Here is a 26,217-nt window from a genome sequence, read left to right as displayed (position 1 = left end):
ACATGGCGGGGTTTAGAAAGCTAGAGCGGATTAAGTTCGTCCTAAGGGGGTCGGCTCAAGGGTTCACCAGGCGGTGGCAACCGTTCGTTGAATATCTTGCGGATAGATAGATGGGGGGAAAAAAGAAGGCAGCAGCAGCAGCCCAGGATTTGGGGGGGGCGGGGGGGGGGGGGGGGGGGGGGGGGAGGGGTGGGGGGGGCGGGGGGGGTGTAGCTTGTGACAAGGCAGTTGCCAATTAGGGCCAGTTTTCATTTTTGTTATTTAATATTTATTCATTTTTGTTTATATAAAATAGGTCATTGTTATCTGTGTTGTTATAATATTGTGTAAAGGATGCACAATGTACTGTGTTGGTTGACCAAAAATTTTCAATAAAATATTTATAAAGAAAAAAAAACAATTGACTTCCTGAACTCCATTTTCAAACACTGTGTCAAAAGAAAAATCAAATCTCCTCAACCCCTCTGGCTCCTTTACCAATTACCTTAGAGGGACTCACTTTCTGTTAAAGAGCCTGTCAACCTCTCACCCACTTTCCTGAAAGTGAACAAATGTAATCAAGAAAAGTCCAACAAATTCAAATATTTTCCTGTCAAAAGTTTATTGATGAAACAACATGGTTAAAAAAAAGTACAGAAACTACTTGAGGGTCATAGACAACCAGAGTAACACGATGTTCACAATGTTCTGGTCCCAAATGGTTTCACCTCGGCTCCTCTGTACCCTGTCCCCGTGACTCCCCGCCTTGGACACAAGGGCACTGAACCTTGGGGGTTGCATCACCGTCAGCCCCGGTCACCCCCCCCCGCGGAAACCTGATTGGTTGGAAGTGCAGTTCCCAGTCAGTCCTCCAGCACCTTCCTGTCTCTATTTGCGACGCCCATGGCAGTTTCCCAACTGGGGCACAGCCCTGTTATTCTCAGCTAAATTGCACCCTCAGCTCCATCGCCTGGCTGTCAGTGACACGAGCAATAGAGACAGAAAGGTGCCCGAGGCTCAAATAGGAAGACAAAACTTGTGGATAAAGATCTCCATAAAGGTCAGCAACTTCTTATAAAAAATCAAATTCCCAGTCAACAAATTAAAAGGATCACACGGCGGGACTTCAAGTTTTACGACTTTTAATACAACAAACAAACAAACTAGAAGCTACTTTAACTCTGAAACCTACACAGTAAACTACAAAATAGAATTATTCCCTTTTACATAACTTAAAATCACATTCCAAGATTATAGTTACTCTGTCCTGGAAGTTGAAACTTAATTGTTTCAGAACCAGTCCAGAATGATTCATTCCCGAGGATTTACTTCAGTTCTTCGACCAAGACACAGAAACAAAGGGAGAATAGAATAGAAGCGAACTAGCAAAATACATAAAAATGGACTGTAAAAGCTTCTGTGGCTACGTAATAAGGAAACGTTTGGCTCAGACAAAGGTTTGTCCGTTCCAGATAGAGTCAGGAGAATTTAGAATGAGGAATAGAGATCTCTACAGCCACCTCGTTCAACACTCTGGGATGTAGATCATCAGCTTTTGGGGTTTTATTAACTTTCAAGCCCATTAATTTCTCCAGTACGACTTCTTCACCAATACTAATCTCTGCCAGTCCCTTGGTTCTCTGGTGTTTTGGGGACAATTTCTGTATCTTCCTCTGTGAAGACAGACACACATTGTTTAGTTTCTCTGCCATTTCCTTACTCCCCATTATAAACTCTCCTGTCTCTGCCTGGAATGGACCACATTGGTCTTTGCTGATCTTTTCCTTTTCACATTCCTGTCAAAGCTTTTCCAGTCGTTTTTTTATGTTTCTTGCCAGTTTGCTTTCATCAGTTTCTTGGTCCCCCTTGGCTGAATTTTAATGGATCTAATGGAATCTTTAACTTTTCTTGTTAGCCACGGTTCCATCACTTTTCCTGTTGGATTTCTGTTCCTTAAAGGAATCTATATTTGTTGTATATGTGTGAAATAAAAGTCACAAAATCCCAGAGGACCATAGGCAGCTCTCCCTTTGACAGAGAGAGAGCTGACTGGTGGTGATTTAACCCGAGGGTCAGCACACCTCAGGCGAGGGGCCTGGTTGAGAAGGTGGGGCCTTCATGAATAAACTCAGCCAGTACGGGAGTTGAATCCTCACTGTTGGCCTTGCTCTGCATCACAAACCAGTCATCCTGCCAACTGAGCAAACCGACCACCTGATAAATATGTAATAATTCCTTCAATATTAGGTATTCCCTGTACCAATCAGTTTCCCAGTCCACCTCAGACAACTTGCCCCTCATACCGTGTTGTTTTCCTCTGTGAGGAACACCCAGATAAATTAAACAAAAGAACCATGTAACCACCCGGGCCCATCCCCATGGTAACGTGGCATGCTTTGCAGGGTTCCAAACAGAAATGGCAACTAAATATCTTCAAACTTCCAAACACCCTTTCACTCAATGATCCTTATGTAATTTGAAGCCAGGGATTAGCAACAAGGCTCAAAGAGCATCAGCCCACTGGCGGCAAAGTGGTGAGACCGGCCAGTCCAGCAGAAAGAAACCCTCCGACTATCCCCACTGACCACCTGTCAGAATGAACAAAATGCAGTCCTGGGTGTAGAGCAGAAACAACAACAGCAGAATCCAACTCCTGTAATCAACTGTGAAATTGTTGGTGTCACAGCAGGTCCGATGAAACAGACAATCCTGTCTCACGTTGAGAGGTGGACCTTCTCTCCCCAGTGTGAACTCGCTGGTGTGTCCGCAGGGTGGATAATTGAGTAAATCCTTTCCCACACTGAGAACAGGTGAACGGCCTCTCCCCAGTGTGAACTCGCTGGTGTCTCCGCAGGGTGGATACTTCAGCAAATCCTTCCCCACACACAGAGCAGGTGAACGGCCTCTCCCCAGTGTGAACTCGCTGGTGTCTCCGCAGGGTCGATACTTCAGCAAATCCCTTCCCACACTGAGAACAGGCGAATGGTCTCTCCCCAGTGTGAACTCGCTGGTGTCTCCGCAGGGTGGATACTTCAGCAAATCCTTTCCCACACACAGAGCAGGTGAACGGCCTCTCTCCAGTGTGAACTCGCTGGTGTCTCTGCAGGTGAGGTAATTGAGTAAATCCTTTCCCACACTGAGAGCATGTGGATGGCCTCTCCCCGGTGTGAACTCGCTGGTGTCTCCGCAAGTGAGATAACCGAGTAAATCCCTTCTCACACTGAGAGCAGGTGAATGGCCTCTCCCCAGCGTGACTGCGTCGATGAATCTCCAGCTGAGATGGGACTGAGTATCCCTTCCCACAGTCCCCACATTTCCACGGTTTCTCCATGCTTTGGGTCTCCTCAAGTCTCTCCAGGCTGGACAATCAGTTGAAGCCTTGTCCACAACACAGGTATGGTCCCTCCCCACTCTGAATATGGTGATGTTTTTCAGGCTGTGTTACTGGTTAAAGCTCTTTCCACAGTCAGTTCACTGGAACACTCTCACTCGGGTGCGTTGTGTGGGTCTCGGTGCTTTTCCAGTCACACTGATGGTTGAAATGTTTAGCTGACGGTTTGGGTAAACATTTCTCCTTCTAGATTGAAAGCCCAATGATATTCAGGTTCCAGGGAAAGAAATGACCGTCAGATCGAGACGTGACGTTTGAGATTTCTGTCTGTAATTCCTCCTCATCTAATATCCTGTAAAAACAATTTACAAAATTCATCACTGTCAGTACAGGACAGAAACTCAGAACAGACAATTCTAGTTCCTATGGAACATTATTTCCTCTCTTATTCCCCGAAAGCTGTAAATCTCCATCCCACACAATCTCCCTCCATTCTCACTCTGCTGTATCTAATATTCACACTCCTAATTCTCCTGAAGGTGCTGATTCAGGCTGATTGACAGATCCAAGCTCACAGCTTCCTGTCCAGGAGATCACAACAAATATGAGCGGCAGTCGGCCCATCGAACCATCCAATGGGATCATTGGCCGATCAACCTCAGCATCGTTTTCCCACACTATCCCTCATATCCCTCGACATCTTCAACATCTGGAAACCTATCAGTCTGTGTCTTGAAAATACTTGACGACTGAAGCACCAGAATCCTCTGGGATAGAGAATTCCAAATCTTCACCACATCGTCGAGTAAAGAAATCCCTCCTCATCTCGTCTTTCTCTTCATTTCCTGCCAGTTCCCCATAACCCTGGGGGGGGGGGGGGGGGGGGGGGGGGATGTGACACTGGCATGGGAGTAGCTGGTTTTCCACAGGGTATGGTGCCACTCACCTATAATCTGTTGATTATCCTGATAGCCCACCACTCGCCTCCCTATTCCTTGAATTAATATTTGTTATCATGTCTCTGGAAGACTTCAGGGTTCGGTTCGGTCTATGCAGGAAAAAGGCAAGAAATCATAGATAAAACAGCGCAGGTGGATTCAGCGGGAATGGAGCCGCTTTTTCAACATGGCGGCCTGACACTCGGGAGGTCTCTCGACCCCGCGCTCTCCGGGGCTCTGGGAGGCGGCGAAAATGATGACTGCCGACATTATCCGTGTTATTGACCAGAGGCGGAGTGTGCTGACTCAATATCTGTGAGCTTGTGAGGCTCAGCTGCAAAACGTCATGAAGAGGCTCAATGATCCGGAGGAGAGAATCCTGAACGTTCAGCAAGATGCCTCCTCAACAGAGGCAAGAATTCAACCCGTTGAAAACCAGCCGAGTGGCTGGCGGAGGTCCTGGTGGACTTGGAGGACCGAGGGTCGGAGAAAGAACATCCGAGTCGTCGGCCTGTCAGAAGGTGTGGAGGGTAAGGCTCCCGTTAGGTTCTTCGGGGACCGGCTGCCACGTTTTCTCAGCTGGATATGAAGCCTGAGTGTTTCAAATTAGAAAGGGTGCATCGTATCCTGTCTCTGAGGCCGAGGCATAGTTTTCATCCCAGGCCTGTAATCATTCACTTCCACAACTTGAAAGATCGCCAGAAGGTCCTGGAGACGGTTACGGTGAGGTGGCGTCTGGCTCCAGGAGGGAGTGAGGATTCAGGACTTTTCGGCAGCAACACAAACGAAGCGTCAAGGCTTTGATGATGTTCAAAGGCAGCTCAAGGCTGTGGGGAGTGAATTATGTCAGGCTTTATCCTGCAACCCGAAAAATGGAATCCAACAACTCCGTCAAGTCTTTCAATAATCCAACTATTGCCTTGGCCTTCATTAAATCCATGAAGGGCCAGGATCTGGAGGGATGGTTTGCAGCTCGGACTAACTCAGGTTCTAATCCGGACTCTTTCCCCGTGATGCTGTTGTCTGAATTTCAGAATCACAGAAATACACATAGGGACAGGAGTAGGCCATTCAGCCCCTCGAGTCTGTCCTGCCATTTAGTGAGATCATGGCTGATCTGTGACCTAACTCCATATCCCTGAATATCTTTGCTCAACAAAACTCTACTTCAGATTTAAACTTATGTTGGATGATCAGCCATGATTGTGATGAATGGCGGAGCAGGCTCGAAGGGCCAAAAGGCCTCCTCCTGCTCCTATCTTCTATGTATCTATGTTAACAACTGATCCAGCTTCACCTGCTGTTTGTGGGAGAGAGTTCCAAACCTCTCCCATCCTGTGCGTGAAGAAGTTCTTCCCAACATTTCTCCTGAACGGTCTAGTCCTGATTTTTAGACAATGATCCCTAGCTTTAGAATCACCAACCAGTGGAAATAGTTTATCTTCATCGACCCGGTCTTTCCCTGTTAATATCTTAAGAGATATTTAACCTTCTAAATTCTTGCGAAAACAGGCCTAATTTGTGTCATCTCTCCTGGTAATTTAACCCCTGTAATCCAGGTATTGTGGGGTATTGTTTTATTGAACCTGTGTTGCATTCCCTCCAAGCGTAAAATATCCTTCCAAAGGTGTGGTGCCCAGAACTGTTTACAGCCCCCAAGTGGGGTCTTCCCAGGGTTTTGTATAACTGCAGCATAACTTGTCCAATCTCCAATCCTCTAGATATAAATGCCAGCATTTCATTAGCCTTTTTGATTAATTTCTTGTTTGTGGCATTTTAAGGATCTGAAGAGGTAGAATTCCATACAGACTTCAGAAGATACAAAATGGATGCCGCCTGATATAAAATGGACTCTGTTTAAAGACATTAAATGTGCTGACTTACGCACAAGACATTTGCACAACAAACTGACCTTTGAGTTATAAGCTATTATCACACTTCTCCGTTGTTCAACTGCTCACACACAAAGAGTTCCAACCACAAACCACGATGAAGGCAGATGTTCAGCAAAAAGGCAACTGCCCGTACTTGATGTTGCAACCGCAGTGTCTGTCATAGTATCTGCTAAGTAAATTAGCAGAAGTTGGCCTCGATTTCTTGCTGTTTCTTATTGCAAAATGACTAACGCTTCTGCCTAACGAACTGACTCATGATCATATGATCAAGTGTCAACTTTGTTTACTCATGTGTATAAAGGCTAAGTCCCCAAAACAATCGAGAAGTCGGTGACTCCCTGTCTGAGGGTATAGGGCTTCTCCCAGAGCTCTGTCATTTAATAAAGCATTTCTCTCACTGAATAGTCTACAGTCTAGTTTCTGGGGGTTATTTTTCCCACAACTGATCTATGCATCTGAACCCCCCCCCACAGTCTCTTCGACATCCACTGTATCGAACCTCTTTCCATTTAGAAAGTACTCTGTTCCATTTGTTTTTGGTCCAAAATGTATAACCTCACACTTGCTTACATTGAATTCCATTTGCCACAAATTTGCCTATTCACCGAGTCTGTCAATATCTTCTTGCAATTTTATGCCATCATCTAGTCTGTCTGCGATGCCACCGAACTTTGTATCATCAGCAACAGTCTTTGGCCCATTGAGTCTGCACCAACACATGAAAAGCACCTGATCTACCGACCTAATCCCATTTGCCGGCATTTGCCCATAGTCTTGAATGTTTTGATGTGCCAGGTGTTCATCCAGGTACTTTTTTAAAAATGTGAGGCAACCCGCTTCTACCACCCTCCCAGGCAGTGCGTTCCAAACCATCACCACCCTCTGGGTAAAAAGGCTTTTAACTCCGAACCCCCCCAAAACCTTCTGCCCTTCACCATGAGCTCATCTCCCCTTCTGACTGACCTTCAACTGAGGGGAACAGCTGGTCCCTATCCACGCCCCTAATAATCTTGTACACCTCCATCAGATTTCCCTCCCCCCACCCCCAATCTTCTCAGCTCCAATGGAAACAACCCAAGCCAAAAGGATAATCCAGAAAATTACAAACCGGTGAGCCTTACGCCAGTGGTAGGAAAATTATTGGAGAGAATTCTTCGAGACAGGATTTTCTCCCATTTGGAAGCAAGTGCATGTATTAGCGAGAGGCAGCATGGTTTGTGAAGGGGAGGACACGTGTCACTAACTTGATTGGGTTTTTCGAGGAAGTGACGAAGATGATTGATGAAGATCGGGCAGTGAATGTTGTCTACATGGACTTCAGTGAGGCCTTTGACAAGGTCCATCATGGCAGACTGGGAGAGAAGGTGAAGTTGTACAGGATCAGAGGTGAGCTGGGAAGATGGATATAGGACTGGCTCAGTCATAGAAGACAGAGGGTAGCAGTGGAAGGGTGCTTTTCTGAATGGATGGTTGTAATTTATGGTGTTCTGCAGGGATCAGTGCTGGGACCTTTGCTGTTTGCAGCATATATAAATTATTTGGAGCAAAATGGAACCGGTCTGATTAGTAAGTTTATGGATCACACAATTGTTGATGGAATTGCAGATAGTGATGAGGACTGTCAGAGGATACTGCAGGATATAGATCGGTTGGAGACTTGAATGGAGAGATGGCAGATTAAGTTTAAACCAGACAATGGGAGGTAATGCATTTTGGAAGGTCTAATACAGGTGGAAATATACAACAAATGGCAGAACCCTTTTGAGTATTGACAGGCAGAGAGATCTGGGTGTACAGATGTTCCATCCCAGGCAACATCCTGGTGAATCTCCTCTGCACCACCAGTTCAATCATATCCTTCCTCTAATGTGGTGACCAGAACTGCTCACAGTAATGTCCCATATGTCATTTTCACCACCCTATTAACCTGCCCTTCCGCGTTCACAGATCTTTGGACAAACACATCAAGGTCCCTTTGTTCCTCAGAACATCCCAGTGTCACGCTGTTCATTGAATACTTCCTTGTCACATTATCCCTTCCAAAATGTGTCACCTAACACATTTTAGGGTTAAATTTCATTTGCCACTTATCCGCCCATTTGACCAACCCATCAACATCTTCCAGTAACCCAAGACACTCAACCTCACTGTTAACCACCCGGCTAATCTTTGTGTCATCCACAAAGCACTGAGCCTACCCCCCACATAGTCGTCCATGTTGTTTATATAAATGCTGAATAATAGGGGACCCAGCACAGATTCCTGTGGTATGCCACTAATCACTGGCTTCCAGTCACTAAAGCAGTCATCACCCTCTGTCTCCTACACCTAAGTCAATTTTGAATCCACCTGATCAATTTCATGTCTCTCATGTGGGATCTTGTTCAAAGGCTTTGCTGAAATCCATGTAAACTACATCAACTGCACTACCCCCATCTGCACACCCGGTCACATGGTCAAAAAATTAATTCAAATTGGTTAGGCATGGCCTCCCTCTGACAAAGTCATGCTGACTATCCTGATCAAACCTCTCCAAGTGGAGATAGAGTCCATCAGAATTTTCTCCAATAGTTTCCCTACCAGTGACGTGAGACTCACTGGTCTGCAGTTCCCTGGCTTATCTCTACAACCTTCTTAAACAGTGGGACCACATTAGCTGTTCTCGAGTCCCCTGGCAATTCCCCTCGTGGCCAGAGAGGAATTAAAACTTTGGGTCAGAGCCCCTGCAATCTCCTCCCTCACCTCCCACAGCATCCTGGGAAACAATTCATCCAGACCTAGTAATCTAATAATCTTATGGGTGGCACGGTAGCACAGTGGTTAGCACTTCTGCTTCACAGCAGCAAGGACCTGGGTTCGATTCCCAGCTTAGGTCACTGTCTGTGCGGAGTCTGCATGTTCTCCCCGTTTGTGCGTGGGTTTCCTCCGGGTGCGACCGTTTCCTCCCACAAGTCCCGAAAGACGAGCTTGTTCATGAATTGGACATTCTGAATTCTCCCTCTGTGTACCCGAACAGGTGCCGGAGTGTGGCGACTAGGGGATTTTCACAATAACTGGCAGTGTTTATGTAAGCGTACTTATGACAATAATAAAGATTATTATGAATGGGCTGAAGGGTCTCTTTCCGTGCTGTAAAACTCTATGACTCTAAAGATAGAGGTGGGAGAGGGAGGGAAGAAATGAATTTATAGAGAAACTGCCAAAGCCACAACATTCACCAGCTCTAAGGACACACCTTAGCTCCCTTTCCAATCTGAAAGCAGCCTGAGCTGGATTTACATTCCCCTTAATTGATCATTGCTGGGTGATAATCCTGTACTTCCTCACCTCACACCACTGTGACAGCACCTTCACTACACAGACTGCAGCAACTGACCAAACATCACCTTCCCAGTTATTCCTGAAGGCACCGCCTTCCCAACCTGGCCCCTTGCCTGAGGTGCGGTGATCCTCAGGTCACATCACCGCCGGTCAGCTCTCTCTCCCGGGACCAGGCCCTGGTTCACAGCCGCCATCTTGGGGAAGCAGGGCGCATGCGCTGGCGTCTTGGTGATGCCACAGCTAGTAGGCGGGGCTTGAAGGTTTCTGTCCCCAGCCGGGTCCTAGTGCCGGTGCAAAGTAACGGGTTTTTAAAAAGTTTCACCCACGTTCAGGCTGAAGCTGATGTTTGTGGCCTGGAGGTGTCTCTGGATCACGTAGACATTCAGTGTGAGAGGCTGCAGTCTCTGTATAGCTACCTGAAGAGGGTGAGACAGCGTTTGATTACAATTCGTGGTCCTTTCCAGTCCATTATCAGGATGTTTGTGTGATATTTTCTTACCCTCTGGGCGATCTTTCTTTATTTAAAATACATTTCAGCAGCAGGCTTACTGGTGATTTTTAACGGATAGAAGGTTATTTATTATCACACTATTTCCCTGGATGTTTGAACATCTCAGTCTCTCGTCTCTTTCACACTCACTGACACATACACAGAAATTAGGTACAGATCAAGTTGAAGCTGTAATGAAAATGGAATGTAGACTGTAATCTTTATATCGCTGCAGGTCTGTTGTCTTCTTGCTGAGCTGGTCCTTTAGTTGGAGTGAAGGGTTTTTAGAAACAAATAATTCTCATGAGGCTCTGAAGCTTCTTGTTGATGAATAGCCAGGATGTTGGTTCTCAGGTGGACTTGGAAGCTGGAATAAGTACAGTACTGTGGCTGCACTGGGAGACATTCAGCACTGCTGGTTCAGCTGGTGCTTCAGATGCTTCTCACACACATTTGATTTGTTCAGGGTTTATTATACTGCATCCCTGACAATTAACTGCAGAGTTAAAACTCTAAGACCCAGAACACCGCGATACAATAGCAGTTTACGATGATCACTCACTCACTCTGTCTCAATTCGAGCTCATTCTCCAGTGTTCAATACGGCAGTTGGAGACCAACAGTCCAGAGATTTCATATTCCTCAAATGCTGGTTCATCCTGACACAAAGAGACATTTAAACTTCACTGGTGGCTGTAAAGTTTCCTTATTCAGATCCGTATTTAACTAAATATTGGTCACAGAATCGAATGTTGCCCACAGTTTAATGTCCAATTCTTTTCAACAGTTTCATCATATTTCTCATACCTGAGAGAGGATCAGAAAAGTACAACAACTAATCATCTGCATAAAGGGGCACTCTATGTTCCTCCCCCTCTCCCCTCTCAATCCTTTCCATTTCACTGACGATCTAAGCGCAATGGCCAACCGTTCAATCGCTCGCGCAAACAGTAGTGGAGACAGCAGGCATCCCTGTCTCGTACCTGTGTAGTCAGAAATATCCTGAGCTCGCAGCATTGGTCTGGACACTAGCCATAGGAATTATATCGCAGTTTCACCCAGGAAATAAAAGTGCGACCAAACCCAAATCACCCAGACCTCGAAGAAGTAGCTGCCCTCCACACGGTCAACGGCCTTCTCCACATCCATGGAGATGGTTACCTCCGGCACCTGCTCCATAGGGGGCGACATGACCACATTCAAAAGCCTCCTGATGTTGGACGATAACTGTGGCCCCTGACAAACCCTGTCTGGTCCTCAGAGATCACTTCTGGTGTGCACTCCTCCAAACATTTTGCCAGAATCTTAGATGGTGTTTTCACATCAGTATTTTATTGTGAAATAAGTCGATAAGACCCACACTCAAGGGGATCTTTGTCCTTTTCCAGGGATTAGAGAAATCAGGCCCAACGTCTGTGTGGCCGACAGCAGCCCCCGCCCCCGCCCTCCTCAGCAGAGAGTCATTGAACATTCCCAGTAAGTACGGCACCAACAAGGCCGCAAACTGTTTGTAAAATTCCACCGGAAAACCATCCGGCCCCAGGGCGTTTCCCGATTGCTAGGAACGAATACAGTCAATAACTTCCTCCAACCCCATTGCTCATCACTCTCTCTACCACTGGGAAGTCCAATCCATCTAAACATTGCCCCGTCGCCGAGCCATCCTCCAGTGGTTCAAACTTGTATAGCCCTCGATGAATAACCTCAAAAGCTCCATTAATCTTATCCGGGGCAGTAACCAGCTCTCCCCCCCTCATCTTTAACCTGAGCTGTTCCCTGTGTGGCTGCCTGCCGTCTCAATTGGTGAGACAATAATCAACTGGCTTTATCCCCATACTCATAAAATGCTCCTCGCAAACTGTAAAGCTGGCTCACCGCATTCCCCGTCGATTCAAACTCAAACATCATTTGTACATCTTTCTCATGCCAACAACTCTGCCGTAGGGGCCGTGGATTACTGCCGATCCACCTCCAACATTAAATCTACCAACCTCTGCCTTTCAGCCCTGCCAGCCTTATCCATGAGGGAGATTTTATTTTAATATTTTGAAGCGAGTTGTTCTGATCTGCCTGAAAGCAGATTCAATGGTATCTTTCCAAACATAAATACTTGAAAGGGAATAATTTGCAGGGCTGTGTGGAAGAGCAGAACAGTTAGATGAATTAGTCTTTTCAAAGAACTAGCAGGAGGAATGATGGGCCAAACGGACTCCTCCTTCAGCGTGTGCATCTGAGCATCCTGCCTTTATGCAGGTTAAAAGGGACAGATTTCATTGCAGCCTCTTCCCTGTATATGTATTGAAAGAGACGGGTTTCTCGTTCGCTCTGAGTGACTGATGTAACCGGTTGGTGGTCCATTTCCCACTCAGTCCTCCAGCACCTTCCTGTCTCTCTATTAGTGTGATGCCCATGGCAGTTTCCCAACTGGGGTGCAGGCCGTTATTCTCCTCCAAATGCAGCCCTCAGCTCCGTCGCCTGGCTGTCATTCACACGAGCAATAGAGACAAAAAGGTGCCCGAGTCTCAAAGTCGAAAATTGTGGCTCTAAACCAACGCTCTAACATTTGTTGAAGTTACATCCATGTTATCTAGACTGGGGTCTTTATTATTAGATTTAGGCAAAAGTTGGGGTTTTTTAAAGGGTAACTTTCCCTTTCTAACTTTGTATTGTCTATCGTGTCAACCATGGCTCAGGGGGTAGCCCTCTCACCCTGAATCAGAAGGTTGTGGGATTAAATCCCAGTCCAGGGACCCGAGGACAAAAATGACATCCAATATTCCACTCCCAGCACTGAGGCAGTGCTGCACTGTCAGAATTTCCTTCTTTCAAATAAGATGTCCAACTGAAGCCGTCTGCCCCTCTCAGGTCCTGTAAAAGTTCCCGTGGCCACTATTGTGAAGAGGAGTTGGGGGGTTATCCCCGGTGTCCTGGCAAATATTTATCCCTCAATCAACATCACCAAAATCAGATCATCTGCTCATTATCACATTGCTATTTGTGGGATCTTGCTGTGTATAAATTTGCTGCTGTTTTTCCTACATCACACCAGTTACTACCCTTCAAAAGTACTCGATTGGCTGTAAAGCACTTCGGGATGTCCTGTGATTGTGAAAGGCACTACAGAAATGCAAGTTTTAAAATCGAAGATTGATGTTATCTGATCTTTTTATCTGTAACTTAATTGAGCTCAGCCACCCCAACATACCATTGAATAAATTCACTTTGTTTCACTGTTCCAGTCACGTTTTTAATCAATTAAAGAAAAGGCAGAATTCTCTGTGTAGTAAATTTAAAATGTTTATTAAAAGAAAAAGGTTTACTGAACGACTTGAAGACATTGACGTTTACAACTTCATGCAGGTGATCAGTCTGTGGAAGCGTAACCCTCCATGGCTCCTTTGACAGTAATTTCCTTGGAACTCGGCCTCGAGAGTCTTCAATACTTGGCCAGCAAGGAAGTCCTTTGGAACGTCGACCTTTATCCCCAAAGTGACCAAACAGGGGCTGGTTTAGCACACTGGGCTAAATCGCTGGCTTTTAAAGCAGACCAAGCAGGCCAGCAGCACGGTTCAATTCTCATACCAGCCTCCCCGAACAGATGCCGGAATGTGGCGACGAGGGGATTTTCACAGTAACTTCATTGAAGCCTACTTGTGACAATAAGCAATTTTCATTACCTCATGTCAGAGTTGGGCCTGTGGTAACATGACCATTGGTCAATTGGGCACCAGTATAATTTAATTGGATCTCCAATTACTGACACCATTACTTCTCTCATTAACTTAGACAGGAATACAATCGAACTGTTTCATACGATCCCTTTACCTGATTCTGGACAATTCCTGATTCATACAGTTTCAAATGCTGAGGCTAATCAGGGCTGGAAGGTCTCTCTTGCCGGTACATTTATCCTCATTGCCCACACACAGCAATTAAGCTTTTACAATTTTACAGCAAATAAAACTCAATCCTTGACCATAACTACTGATTCATTCATTGCTACTATTTTGACCACTTTATGAGTTCCATCCTTAATAATAATAATAATAATTAATTGTCACAAGTAGTCTTCAAATGAAGTTACTGTGAAAAGCCCCTAGTCGCCACATTCAGGCACCTGTTCGGGGGGGCTAGAACGGGAATTGAACATGCGCTGCTGGTCTTGTTCTGCATTACAAGCCAGCCGTCTTAGCCCACTGTGCTAAACCAGCCCGTGTGCTAAACCAGCCCCTTTGATCGAATGGAATATTTCCATTTCCAAGGGATTGATCATCGATTTCAGGAAGCGTAGCACGACACACACTCCCGTCTGCATCAATGGCTCAGAAGTGGAGATGGTCGATAGCTTTAAGTTCCTGGGGGTCACCGTGATCAACAGTCTGTCCTGATCCACTCACGGTGATGCAACAGTCAAGAAAGCCCAACAACGTCTCTACTTCCTACGGGAGCTAAAGAAAATTGGCATGGCTGCATCGACTCTCACAAACTTCTGCAGATGTGCGATAGAGAGCATCTTATCCAGCTGCATCACAGCTTGGTGTGGCAACTGCTCGGACCAAGATTGCAAGAAACTGCAGAGTGTGGTGAACTCAGCCCAACGAATCACACAAGCTTACCACCCCCACATTGATTCTGTATACACCTCCCGCTGCCTCAGGAAGGCAGACAGCATGATCAGAGACCCCTCCCACCCAGGCATTGCCTTCTTCCAGACCCTTCCATCAGGCAGAAGGTACAGAAGTCTGAAGACCCGCACATCCAGACATAGGAACAGCGTCTTCCCCACAGCTATTAGACTCAACGACTCCCCCTCGGACCGATCAGTTCCCTTCAAAAACGCTGTTCACGACGTCCTATGCTGCTCTTGCTCATGTATTTGCTTTGTTTGGCCCCTTGTTCCACACTGTAACCAATCACTGTTTACCGATGTACCAATTGTCAATGTTCTCTGTCGATTATTCTTTGTGCCTACTATGTACGTACTGTGTACGTTCCCTCGGCCGCAGAAAAATACTTCTCACTGTACTTCGGTACATGCGACAATAAATCAAATCAATCAAACATTTAACTTTTCTTGTTCGCCACGTTTGAATCATTTTTCCTGTTGGAATTTTGTTCCTTAATAGAATCTAGATTTGGTGTATTTTTGTGAAATAAAAATCACAAAATACCCAGAGGACCACAGGCTGCTTTCCCCTCTGAGAGAGAAAGTGAGAGAGAGCGAGCGAGCTGACTGGTGGTGATTTAATCTGAGGGTCACCACACCTCAGGCGAGGGGTAATGTTGATAAGGCCGGGCCTTCATGGCTAACCTCAACCGGTGTGGGAGTCGAACCGCACTGTTAGCCTCGCTCTGTGTCACGAACCAGCCGTCCAGCCAACTGAGCTAACCGACCCCCTGGTAAATATGTAATAATTCCTAAAATATTAGCTGTTCCCTGTCTCCCACCAGTTTCCCAGTCCACCTCAGATAACTTGTCCCTCAAACCCTGATATCAGTGAGTAACACCCGGATATTTTGTTTTTTAAATTTAGAATACCCAATTCTTTTTTTCCAATTAAGAAGCAATTTACCGTGACCAATTCACCGACCCTGGGTTTTGGGAGCGAGACCCACTCAGACACGGTGAGAATGAACAAACTCCACACGGACAGTGACCCGGATCGCTGGTGATATCCAGATCAATTAAACAAAAAAAATGTAACTACCAGGACCCATTTCCATGGCAACGTGGCACGTTTTGGGTGGGGGTGGGGCTGTTCCAAGGAGAAATGGGAAATAAATATCTTCAAACTTCCAAAACACCCTTTCACTCTATGATCCTTATGCAATTTGAAGCCAGGGATTAGCAACAAGGCTCAAAGAGCATCAGCCCACTGGAGGCAAAGTGGTGAGACCGGCCAGTCCAGCAGAAAGAAACCCTCCGACTATCTCCACTGACCACCTGTCAGAATGAACAAAATGCAGTCCTGGGTGTAGAGCAGAAACAATAACAGCAGAATCCAACCCCTGTAATCGATTGTGAAATTGTTGGTGTCACAGCAGGTACGATGAAACATGCAATCCCATCGCACATTGAGAGGTGGACGGCGTCTCCCCTGTGTGAACTCGCTGGTGTCTTTGCAGGTTGGGTAACTGAGTAAATCCCTTCCCACACTGAGGGCAGGTGAACGGTCTCTCCCCAGTGTGAACGCGCTGGTGTCTCTGCAGGTTGGATAACTGAGGAAATCCTTTCTCACACTGAGAACAGGTGAATGGCCTCTCCCCAGTGTGAACTCGCTGATGTCTCCGCAGGGTGGATAACTGAGTGAATCCTTTCCCACACTGAGAGCAGGTGAATGGCTTCTCGCTAGTGTGAATTCGCTGATGTGACTGCAGGGTGGATGAATCAATGAAATCTTTCCCACACTGACAGCAGGTGAATGGCCTCTCCCCAGTGTGAACTCGCTGGTGTCTCTGCATGGAGTATGATTGAGTGAATCCCTTCCCACACTGAGAACAGGTGAATGGCCTCTCCCCAGTGTGAACTCGCTGGTGTGACCGCAGGTTGGATAAATTACTGAATCCCACCCCACACTGAGAGCAGGTGAATGGCCTCTCCCCAGTGTGAATTAGCTGGTGTCTCTGCAGGGTGGATAACCGAGTAAATCCATTCTCACATTGAGAGCAGGTGAATGGCCTCTCCCCAGTGTGACTGCGTCGATGAATCTCCAGCTTCGATGGGACTCTGAATCCCTTCCCACAGTCCCCACATTTCCACGGTTTCTCCATGTTTTGGGTCTCCTCCTGTCTCTCCAGGTTCGACAATCAGTTCAGAATACGGGTAGGGTCTCTCCGCACTGTGAATGGTGTGATGTTTTTTCAGGCTGTGTAACTAGTTGAAGCTCGTTCCCCAGTCAGTTCACTGGAACACTCTCACTCGGGTGTGTGTTGTGTGGGTCTCGGTATTTTTCCTGTCACGCTGATGTTTCTACAGTCAGTTCACTGGAAAACTCTCACTCGGGTGTGCGTTGTGTGGGTCTCGGTGTTTTTCCTGTCACACTGATGTTTGAAATCTTTAGCGGACAGTTCAGGAAAATATTTCTCCTTCTAGATTCAAAGGCGGGAGATATTGAGGTTGCAAGGAAGGGAGTGACTGTCAGGTCGAGCCGTAACATTTGAGATTTCAGTCTGCAATTCCTCCTCATCTAATATCCTGTAAAAACAATTTCCAAAATTTGTCACTGTCAGTACAGGATAGAAACTCAGAACAGACAATTCTAGTTTCTATGTCACACTTTTTCCTCTCTCTTATTCCCCGAAAGCTGTAAATCTCCATCCCACACACTTTCCCTCCATTCTCACTCTGCTGTATCTAATATTCACCCTCTCTATTCTCCTGAAGGTGCTGATTCAGGCTGATTGACAAATCCAAGCTCACAGCTTCCTGTCCAGGAGATCACAACAAATATGAGTTGCAGTTGGCCATTCGGCCCATCGAGCCTGCTGAACTATTCAATGGGATCATTGGCTGATCTCGGGTGATCAGCACCGTTTTCACACACTATCCCTCATATCCCTCGACATCTTCAATATCTACAGGAGGGACATAGAGAACCAAGTGGAGTGGCGTAGCAACAACAATCTCTCCCTAAATGTCAGCAAAACTAAAGAGCTGGTCATTGACTTCAGGAAGCAAAGTATCGTAAACATCCCTGTCTGCATCAATGGTGCGACGTGGAGATGGTTAACAGCTTCAAATTCCTAGGTGTGTACATCACCAAATATCTGTCCTGGACCACCCACGCCGACTCTACGACCAGGAAAGCACAACAGTGTCTATACTTTCTCAGGAAACTAAGGAAATTCAGCATGTCCACATTTACTCTTACCAACTTTTACAAATGCACCATAGAAAGCATCCTTCCTGGCTGCATCACAGCCTGGTATGGCAACTGCTTGGTCCAAGATCGTAAGAACCTACAGAGAATCGCGAACACAGCCCAAACCATCACACAAACCTGCTTCCCATCCATTGACTCTGTCTACACCTCCCTCTGCCTTGGGAAAGTGGGCAGCATAATCAAAGACCCCTCCCATTCAGGTTATTCTCTCTTCCAACTTCTCCCATCAGAGAAAAGTCTGAGAACACGCTCTAACAGGGTCAACAACAGTTTCTTCCCCGTTGTTACCAGACTCCTGAATGATCCTCTTATGGACTGAACTGATCGCTTCACACATCTTCTCTACTGAGTAGTAATGCACTCTGTCTGCTCACCCCTTGCCTGTGCATTTATGTAGGTCCTATGGGTTTTTTTCACGTATGGAACGATCTTTATGGACTGTACGCAGAACAATTTTCTTCACTGTACCCCGGTACATGTGACAATAAATAAAATTAATCAATCAATAATCTCTCATCGTAACCTAACCCCCGTAGTCCAGGTATCGTGGCGTATTGTTTTAGTAAATCTATATTGCACTCCCTCCAAGGCCACAATATCCTCCCGAAGGTGTGGTGCCCAAAATGGCTCACAGTTCTCCAAGTGGGGTCTTACCAGGGTTTTGTATAGCTGCAGCATAAACTCTGTGACTTTATACTCCAATCCTCTGGATATAAATGCTAGCATTCCTTTTTGATTATTTTCTGCACTTATCCATGGCATTTTAAGGATCTGTGCACCTTCGCCATCCACTGTACTCAATCTCTTTCCATTTAGAAAGTCCTCTGTTTTATTATTTTTTGGTTCAAAACGGATAACCTCACACTTGATTACATTGAATTCCATCTGCCGCAAATTTGCCCATTCACCTGGTCAATATCTCCTTGCAATTTTATGCCATCGTCTGGGCTGCCTACAACGCCACCTAACATTGTATCAATAGCAGCAGTGAAGAGGCCCATCAAATCAGCACCGACACACGAAAAGCACCTGACCTGCCGACCTAACCCCATTTGCCAGCAGTTGATCCATAGCCTTGAATGCTACGATGCGCCAAATGTTCATCCAGGTACTTTTTAATGGATGTGAGGCAACCCTCCTCTACCACCCTCCCAGGCAGTGCATTCCAGACGGCCACCATCCTCTGGCTAAAAAGGTTTTTCCTCAAACCCCCCCCCCCGAATATCTTGCCCCTCACCATGAACTTGTGTCTCCTTGTGACTGACCCTTCAACTGAGGGTCCCTGTCCACCCTGACCATACCCCTCATAATCTTGTGCACCTCGATCAGGTCGGCTCTCAGTCTTCTCTGCTCCAATGAAAACAACCCACACCTATCCAACCTCGCTTCGGAACTGAAACGTTCTATTCCAGGCAACATCCTGGTGAATCGCCTCTTCACCAACTCCAGTGCAATCGCATCCTTCCTGTAATGTGGCAATCAGAACTGCACACAGTACTCCAGCTAATAATAATGATAATCTTTATTAGTGTAACAAATAGGATTACATTAACACTGCAATGAAGTTACTCTGAAAATCTCCTAGTTGCCACAGTCCGGCGCCTGTTCGGGTACACAGAGGGAGAATTCAGAATGTCCAATTCACCTAACAAGAAGTCGTTCCCCATTTAGAAAATAGTCTGCCTCGATTATTCCTACCAAAGTGCATAACCTCACACGTTCCATATTCTATTACATCTGCCACATCTTTGCCCACTCTCCTAACTTGTCCAAGTCCTTCTGCAGCCTCCCCGCTTCAACACTACCTGTTCCTCTACACATCTTTCTATCATCTGCAAGCTTAGCAACAGTGCCCTCTGTACCTTCTTCCAGATCGTTAATGTATTGAATAGTTGTGGCCCCTGTGGAACACCAATAATCACCGGCTGCCATCCTGAAATAGACCCCTTTATCCCCACTCTCCGCCTTCTGCCAGTCAGCTAATCCTCTAACCATTCCAGTACCTTGCCCCAAACACCATGGGTTCTTATCTTTATTTGGCAGCCTATTGTACGGCACCTTGTCGAAAGTCTTCTGGAAACCAAATGGATCACATCCACTGGCTCTCCTTTGTCTAACTTTCTTTTTACCTCCTCAAAGAATTCTAACAGATTTGTCAGGCATGCCCTCCCCTTGATGAAGCCGTGCTGACTCAGTCCTATTTTACCATGCACGTCCAAGAACTCCGTAATCTCCTCTTTAATAATGGACTCTAAAATCTTATCAACAACCAAAGTCAGACTAACCGGCCTATAATTTCCCATCTTCTACCTTTTGCCTTTCTTAAACTGGGGTGTTACATTAGTCATTTCCCTGTCCTCTGTGAGCCCCTTGACTTCAGTGATCCCTGAAAGATCACCACCAATGGCTCCACAACCTCTGCTGTTATCTCCTTCGGTACCCTGGGGTGTAGTCCATCGGTCTGAGTGATTTATCCACCTTCAGACCTTTCAGCTTCCCCAGCACCTTCTCCTTAGTGATGCCACTACACTCACCTCTGCCCCCGACTTTCTTTGCCCCACTCCCAGTTTTCCCTTTCCCTCTCCTCTGTGGGACCGCCCTCCTTGCCCCTGGATTTGGAGCATCTTGTGAAGGCACTGCTGGGAGTACCGCTCCAGTGCTTTTGAGGTGCCTGCTCCAAGTTTTCCAAGTTTCTGAAGCCTTTAGAGGGTAGAAAGAGTGAGGGATAGCCCACAGCTCATGGAAAGCAATGGCATGCACGGTTTCACCAGCGCTGCCAATACAATTGATGACCTAAGCAGTCAATGGCCCACCCCACTGAGAGCAAAGTGTGGAGGGGAACTCATCAAGGACAGAGTGTCAGTCGGTGCTCACTGGAGGGACTGAAGAACCCCTCGACCGAGACTCTGTCTTTGGCTTTAACGTCCTTAAATCCATTCCCCAGTATCATGTCCGGCTCAGTCCCCATGGTACCTCGATCTAGAGCGGAGTGAAAAAGCCATTCCACAGCTGAAAAACAGCAGGGCCTCTGGAGCAGAATTAATCCCTGCTGAAATTCTGAAGCATGGCGGGGTTACACTCCTGGCATAGCTACACAATCTCATATTCCTCACCTGGGAAGATGGATGCATGCCAGGGGATTTCAAAGACACTGTGACTATATTTAAGAAGAGAGACAAGTCTGATTGTGGTACCTGCACAGGCGACTCCCTGCTGTCTGCCACAGAGAAGATCATTGCCAGGATCCTCCTCAATGATCTCCTCTTCGTGGCCAAAGAGCTCCTTCCAGAGTCACAGTTAGGTTATCTCCCTTCATGAGGCACCAAAGACATGATCTACACTACTTGACAAACCCAAGGAAAATACAAGGGACAGCAGCAATCGCAGTTCTTGGTCTTTTCTGACCTCACAAAACTGTTTTACGCCGTCAAAGTGATGTTTTAATCAGTAAGTTTTTCAAATTTGGCTGTCCTCAGAAATTGGCCACCATCCTCCGCCTGCACAATGATGACACACAAGTCATGATCCTCATCAATGGAAACACCCCAGACACTATCTCAGTGAAGACTGGGATCAGACAAGGCTGTGCCACTGCACCAACCCTCTTCCCCTTCACGGTAGGACAGTTGTTAGCACTGTTGCTTCACAGCACCAGGGTCCTGGGTTTGATTCCCACTTGGGTCACTGTGCGGAGTCCACACGTTCTCCCTGTGTCTGCATGGGTCTCCCACAAGTCCCAAAAGACGTGAGCTGAATTGTAAGTTGAACTGGACATTCTGAATTTTCCCTCAATTTACCCAGACAGGCGCCAGTGTGGCGACTAGGGGATTTTCACAGTAACTTCATTGCAGTGTTAATATAAGCCAAATGTGACAATAATAAAGACTGTTATTATTATTATGGTGTTCATAAACTCCAACCTTGTTATAAGAAATTAAATTCTGAATAAAAATCAAGTGATATCAATTTGTGTTAATCATAGTTAATCACGATGTGGAGATGCCGGCGTTGGACTGGGGTGAGCACAGTACTAAGTCTTACAACCCCAGGTTAAAGTCCAACAGGTTTGTTTCGATGTCACTAGCTTTCGGAGCGCTGCTCCTTCCTCAGGTGAATGGTTAATGGTACATAGTTAATCACTGCAGTGTTAATGTAAGCCTACTCATGACACAAATAAAAATTATCTCACCTCCGGCAAATTACCAGCGGGTGTGGAGATAATCGACAGGACAGGAAACCGACACCACCTTCAAAACAAAACCAGAATCAGTTCAACCTCAGACATTAAGCTCCAGTTTGCAAATGTCTGATCGGTTTGTTAAATCCATCCAACTCCCTTGATTCTATAACCATTAATACTCTCGAATCTATCAATCTCAGTTTTTATAGTTTCTATTGACAGAAACTCAATAGAATTCCAGATTTCACTATATTTTGTGAAGTGATTTCTGACATTGCTCCTGAACAGCCCAGTCTCAGTTAAACCAATAAATATCACTGATTTGGACATTTAAATGGTGACAATTGCTTTACTCTGAACAGGTTATGTAACAGTATTTCAAAAACATAATAATCAGTAAAACTGCGGAAGCTGGAAATGTGAAGTGAAAACAGAAAGTTGTGGAAATCCTCAGCAGGTTTAGCAGCTTCTGTGGAGAGAGAGAAAGAGAGTTAATATTTCCAATGCAATCTGATTCTTCTTCACAACTGAGTGTTTGCAGCATTGTGATTTCATTTGCCAAACATACTGAATGTGAACTTTGTGGTTCTTACAGACATCTGGCTGTAAATCTGATTTCAGACTTTCCTCTGAACACTTTCCAACCTCAGCTGCAGCTCATTGTCCTTCACTAAAGAACCGGATAGAGAATCACCGCCACAAGATGGCGGCGGCCGCCGGGTGACCCGGGTGTTGTCACCGGAGCGGAAACCCGCCCACAACTTCTTCCCGTACTAAGATGGGCGCCCAAGCGCTCTGCTCCAAGAGCAAAAGATTCGACTTCCATTCCCAAGATGGAGGCGGTTGCCCCGGGCTGTTACCAGGGTGAAGCCCCGCCCACTCCCTCTTCCCTAACCAAGGTGGGTGTCCCAGCGCTCCACGCCAGGAACAAAAAACTCGACTTCCATTCCCAAAGTGGTGGTGGTCGCCGGTTGCCCCGGGCCTGGCACAGGGGAGGAAGTCCCGCCCACTCCTTCTTCCCATCCTAAGATGGCCGCCCCAGCGATCCGTTCCAACAACAAAATACCCAACTTCCTTTCCCAAGATGGTGGCCGTTTGCAGGGTCAATCCAGACCCGGATTACCTTTTTCTTATTGGTCGGGACCCGCCGTCAATCACTCCCCAGCCATTGTGAGCTGGAGCATGCGCAGTGCAGGTTGAAGCTGGACTCAGGCGGGTGAGTGGAGGCCCCAATCCCCCAATAAGACCCATTGGTTTTATTGTCACTCTGCAGACAAGAGCTGGAGAACTGAACCCAGGCAGAGGCGAGGGAGGGAGAAAACTGGCAGTGGAGGAAATAAATGGTGCAGATGGCGAGATGGGTTTGGATTTCAGCCCAGGGAGGAAGGAGAGTGTGTGGGTCGGGGATTTACAGCTTTGGGGGAACAAGAGAGGAAAAAATGTTCCAGAGAAACTAGAATTGCCCGTTCAGAATTTCTATCCTGGACTGACAGTGATGACTTTTGTAAACTCCTTTTACAGGATATTAGAAGCGGAAGATTGGCCGACAGAAAACTCAAACCAAACGTCAAGATCTGACAGAGTCACTCAATTCTTTAGAACCTGACTATCACAGTCTTTGAATGTGGAAGGAGTAATGTTTGTCTGTTCAGTTTGTGGGAAAAGATTTCAAACATCCATGTGATTGGAAAAGCACCGAGACCCACACAGACAGTGAGTGTTCCAGTGAACTGACTGGAAAGAGCTTTAACCAATTACGTAGACAGAAAAAGCATCACACCATTCACAGTGGGGAGAAACCGTACATGTGTTCTGTGTGTGGACGAGAGTTCAACTTGTCATTCAACCTGGAGAGACACAAGGACACCGACACCATGGAGAAACCGTGGAAATGTGGGGACTGTTGGAAGGGATTCAGTTACCCTTCTGAACTGGAAATGCATCGACGCAGTCACACTGGGGAGAGGCCATTCACCTGCTCCACCTGTGGGAAGGGATTCACTCAGTCATCCAGCCTGCTGACACACCAGTATGTTCACACTGATCAGACACCTTTCAAATGTTCTGACTGTGAGAAGAAATTTAAAAGTAAAAAGTATCTGTTGAGACACCAACTCATTCACAGTGAGGAGAAGCCATTCACCTGCTCCTTGTGTGGAAAGGGATTCACTGCTACATCTAACCTGCAGAAACATCAGCGAGTTCACACCGACAAAAGACCTTTTAAATGTCCAGACTGTGGGAAGTGCTTTAAAACTTCCGGGGAAGTGACCTGTCATCAACGTGTTCACACTGACGAGAGACCATTCAGATGCTCTCACTGCGGGACTGGCTTCAGGCGATCATCTGAACTTACTGTACATCAGAGAATTCACACTGGGGAGAGACCGTTTACCTGCTCTGTGTGTGGGAAGGGATTCATTCAGTCTTATCACCTACTGAAACACCAACAAATTCACTCTGATATAAAACCTTTTAAATGTTTTGACTGTGAGCAGAGCTTTCGAAGCAGCAATGGTCTAGTGATGCATCAGCAAGTTCACACTGGGGAGAGACCGTTCACCTGCTGTGTGTGTGGGAAGGGATTCACTCAGTCATCCAACCTGCTGAAACACCAACAAATTCACTCTGATATAAAACCTTTTATATGTTTTGCCTGTGAGCAGAGCTTTAGAAGCAGCAGCGGGCTGATGATTCACCAGTGAGTTCACACTGGAGAGAAATTGTTCACCTGCCCCGAGTGCGGGAATGGATTCAATGACTTACAACTTATGCTGAAAGACCAGCGACTTCATGAGTGTCTCCAGGGATTGGATTCAGCTGTTTTCGCTGCTGTCAATCTGATCTAGGAGTGAATGTGTGGGTTAACCCTGAGGTGTGTAAGAAACATGCCCCAGTCACTCTCTTCCATGGTTCAGAGCTCCGAGATACAGAAGGCTCCTTTACAACTGTGTTTAGAGTCAACAAGATTAATTCCCGTACCAGCCTCCCCGAAGAGGCGCCGGAATGTGGCGACTAGGGGCTTTTCACAATAACTTCATTGAAGCCTACTTGTGACAATATGCGATTTTCATTTCATTTCGTGATGAATGCTGAAAACTACAAGATTTTACTCCAGGAGTCAAGAGTTTACCCAAAAAGGGGATCCGAGTCATTGGTGATTTTAAAGCAATTTGTGAAAAAGCGACAGTGTAGATTTGGTACACCAGCTAAATCGGCAGGAAATACATGTGCCCCACAACATGTGAGAATGGTTTACTGGTCCCGGATCAGGGGGATGCTGATCTCCAAGGCTGGAGGTGACAGTCTCCTCGGAATGGTTTACTGATCCCGGATCAGACACTCGGACAGATGGAGCTGATCCCCGGGGCTGGAGGTGACAGTCTCCTCGGAATGGTTTATTGGTCCCGGATCAGGGAGATGCTGATCTCCGGGCGGAGGTGACAGTCTCCTCGGAATAGTTTACCGATCCCGGATCAATCACTCGGACAGATGGAGCTGATCTCTGGGGCTGGAGCTGACAGTCTCCTCGGAATGGTTTACTGATCCCGGATCAGACACTCGGACAGATGGAGCTGATCTCCGGGGCTGGAGTCTTTTGTGTTCTCCTTCCTCTGGATCCAGTCAGAGTGTTTGGTGTTAGTCTGAATCCAGCACCGATCACTTTGAAAATCTTTCCTGTCCAAAGTGATTTCCCTGTCGAGCCGTTTTAACCTTTACTCAGACAGTTGGTTTATATTCGGGTCGTCAGATCCAACCTTCTCCAGTTTAGAAATCTGGTTTCAGGGTTTGTGACAGAGAGAACAGGCCTGTGCTGTGTGTGTCACCCAGCAAGCTGCTGTGGAAGCTTTGTTACTGAGAGCCAGAGAGAGCTCATTCTATTCACATGCAATGAATTTCTGACATTTTATAAACATTATTAGATGGTGAATCTTTTTACAAACTGTGCTGTCCAATCAGAGATTGGTGTAAAGCTGTGATCTGTTCCTGACTGAAAGTGAAGTTTCCAGCTGAGAATCTTCGGTCTGAAGTTTCCGAGACATTCCTGAGTTTTCCAATGTTAGACAGTGACAACAACAACTGGCATTTACCCATCAACAGGTTAAAATGTCAGAGACCCTTCACAGAGGGTCAGAAGCTGGGTGGAAAAGGTAAGCAGACAGGTTTAGTGAGGGGTTTCCAGCCCTTAGGACCTCGGTA

The 26,217-nt window shown here is 46.4% G+C and overlaps 1 long non-coding RNA gene across 7 annotated transcripts; it reads right to left on the bottom strand.

Moving 5' to 3' along the window:
• Window positions 1-582: 582 nt before the first annotated feature.
• On the bottom strand, window positions 583-22,712 carry LOC140418223 (uncharacterized). Of its 7 annotated transcripts, XR_011944853.1 has the most exons (4): window positions 22,611-22,712; window positions 22,027-22,084; window positions 6,161-6,309; window positions 583-3,662 (listed from the first exon to the last, which is right to left on the bottom strand). It is a non-coding gene; the product is annotated as an uncharacterized lncRNA (long non-coding RNA). The 7 variants fall into 7 exon arrangements; XR_011944851.1 differs by lacking the exon at window positions 22,611-22,712 and having other exon boundaries at window positions 22,027-22,556; XR_011944852.1 differs by lacking the exons at window positions 22,027-22,084; window positions 22,611-22,712 and adding an exon at window positions 9,530-9,809.
• Window positions 22,713-26,217: the final 3,505 nt, after the last annotated feature.

Source organism: Scyliorhinus torazame, chromosome 5 (assembly GCF_047496885.1).
Source record: "Scyliorhinus torazame isolate Kashiwa2021f chromosome 5, sScyTor2.1, whole genome shotgun sequence".
Classification (NCBI taxonomy): domain Eukaryota; kingdom Metazoa; phylum Chordata; class Chondrichthyes; order Carcharhiniformes; family Scyliorhinidae; genus Scyliorhinus; species Scyliorhinus torazame.
This window is presented reverse-complemented; position numbering and strand designations above follow the sequence as displayed.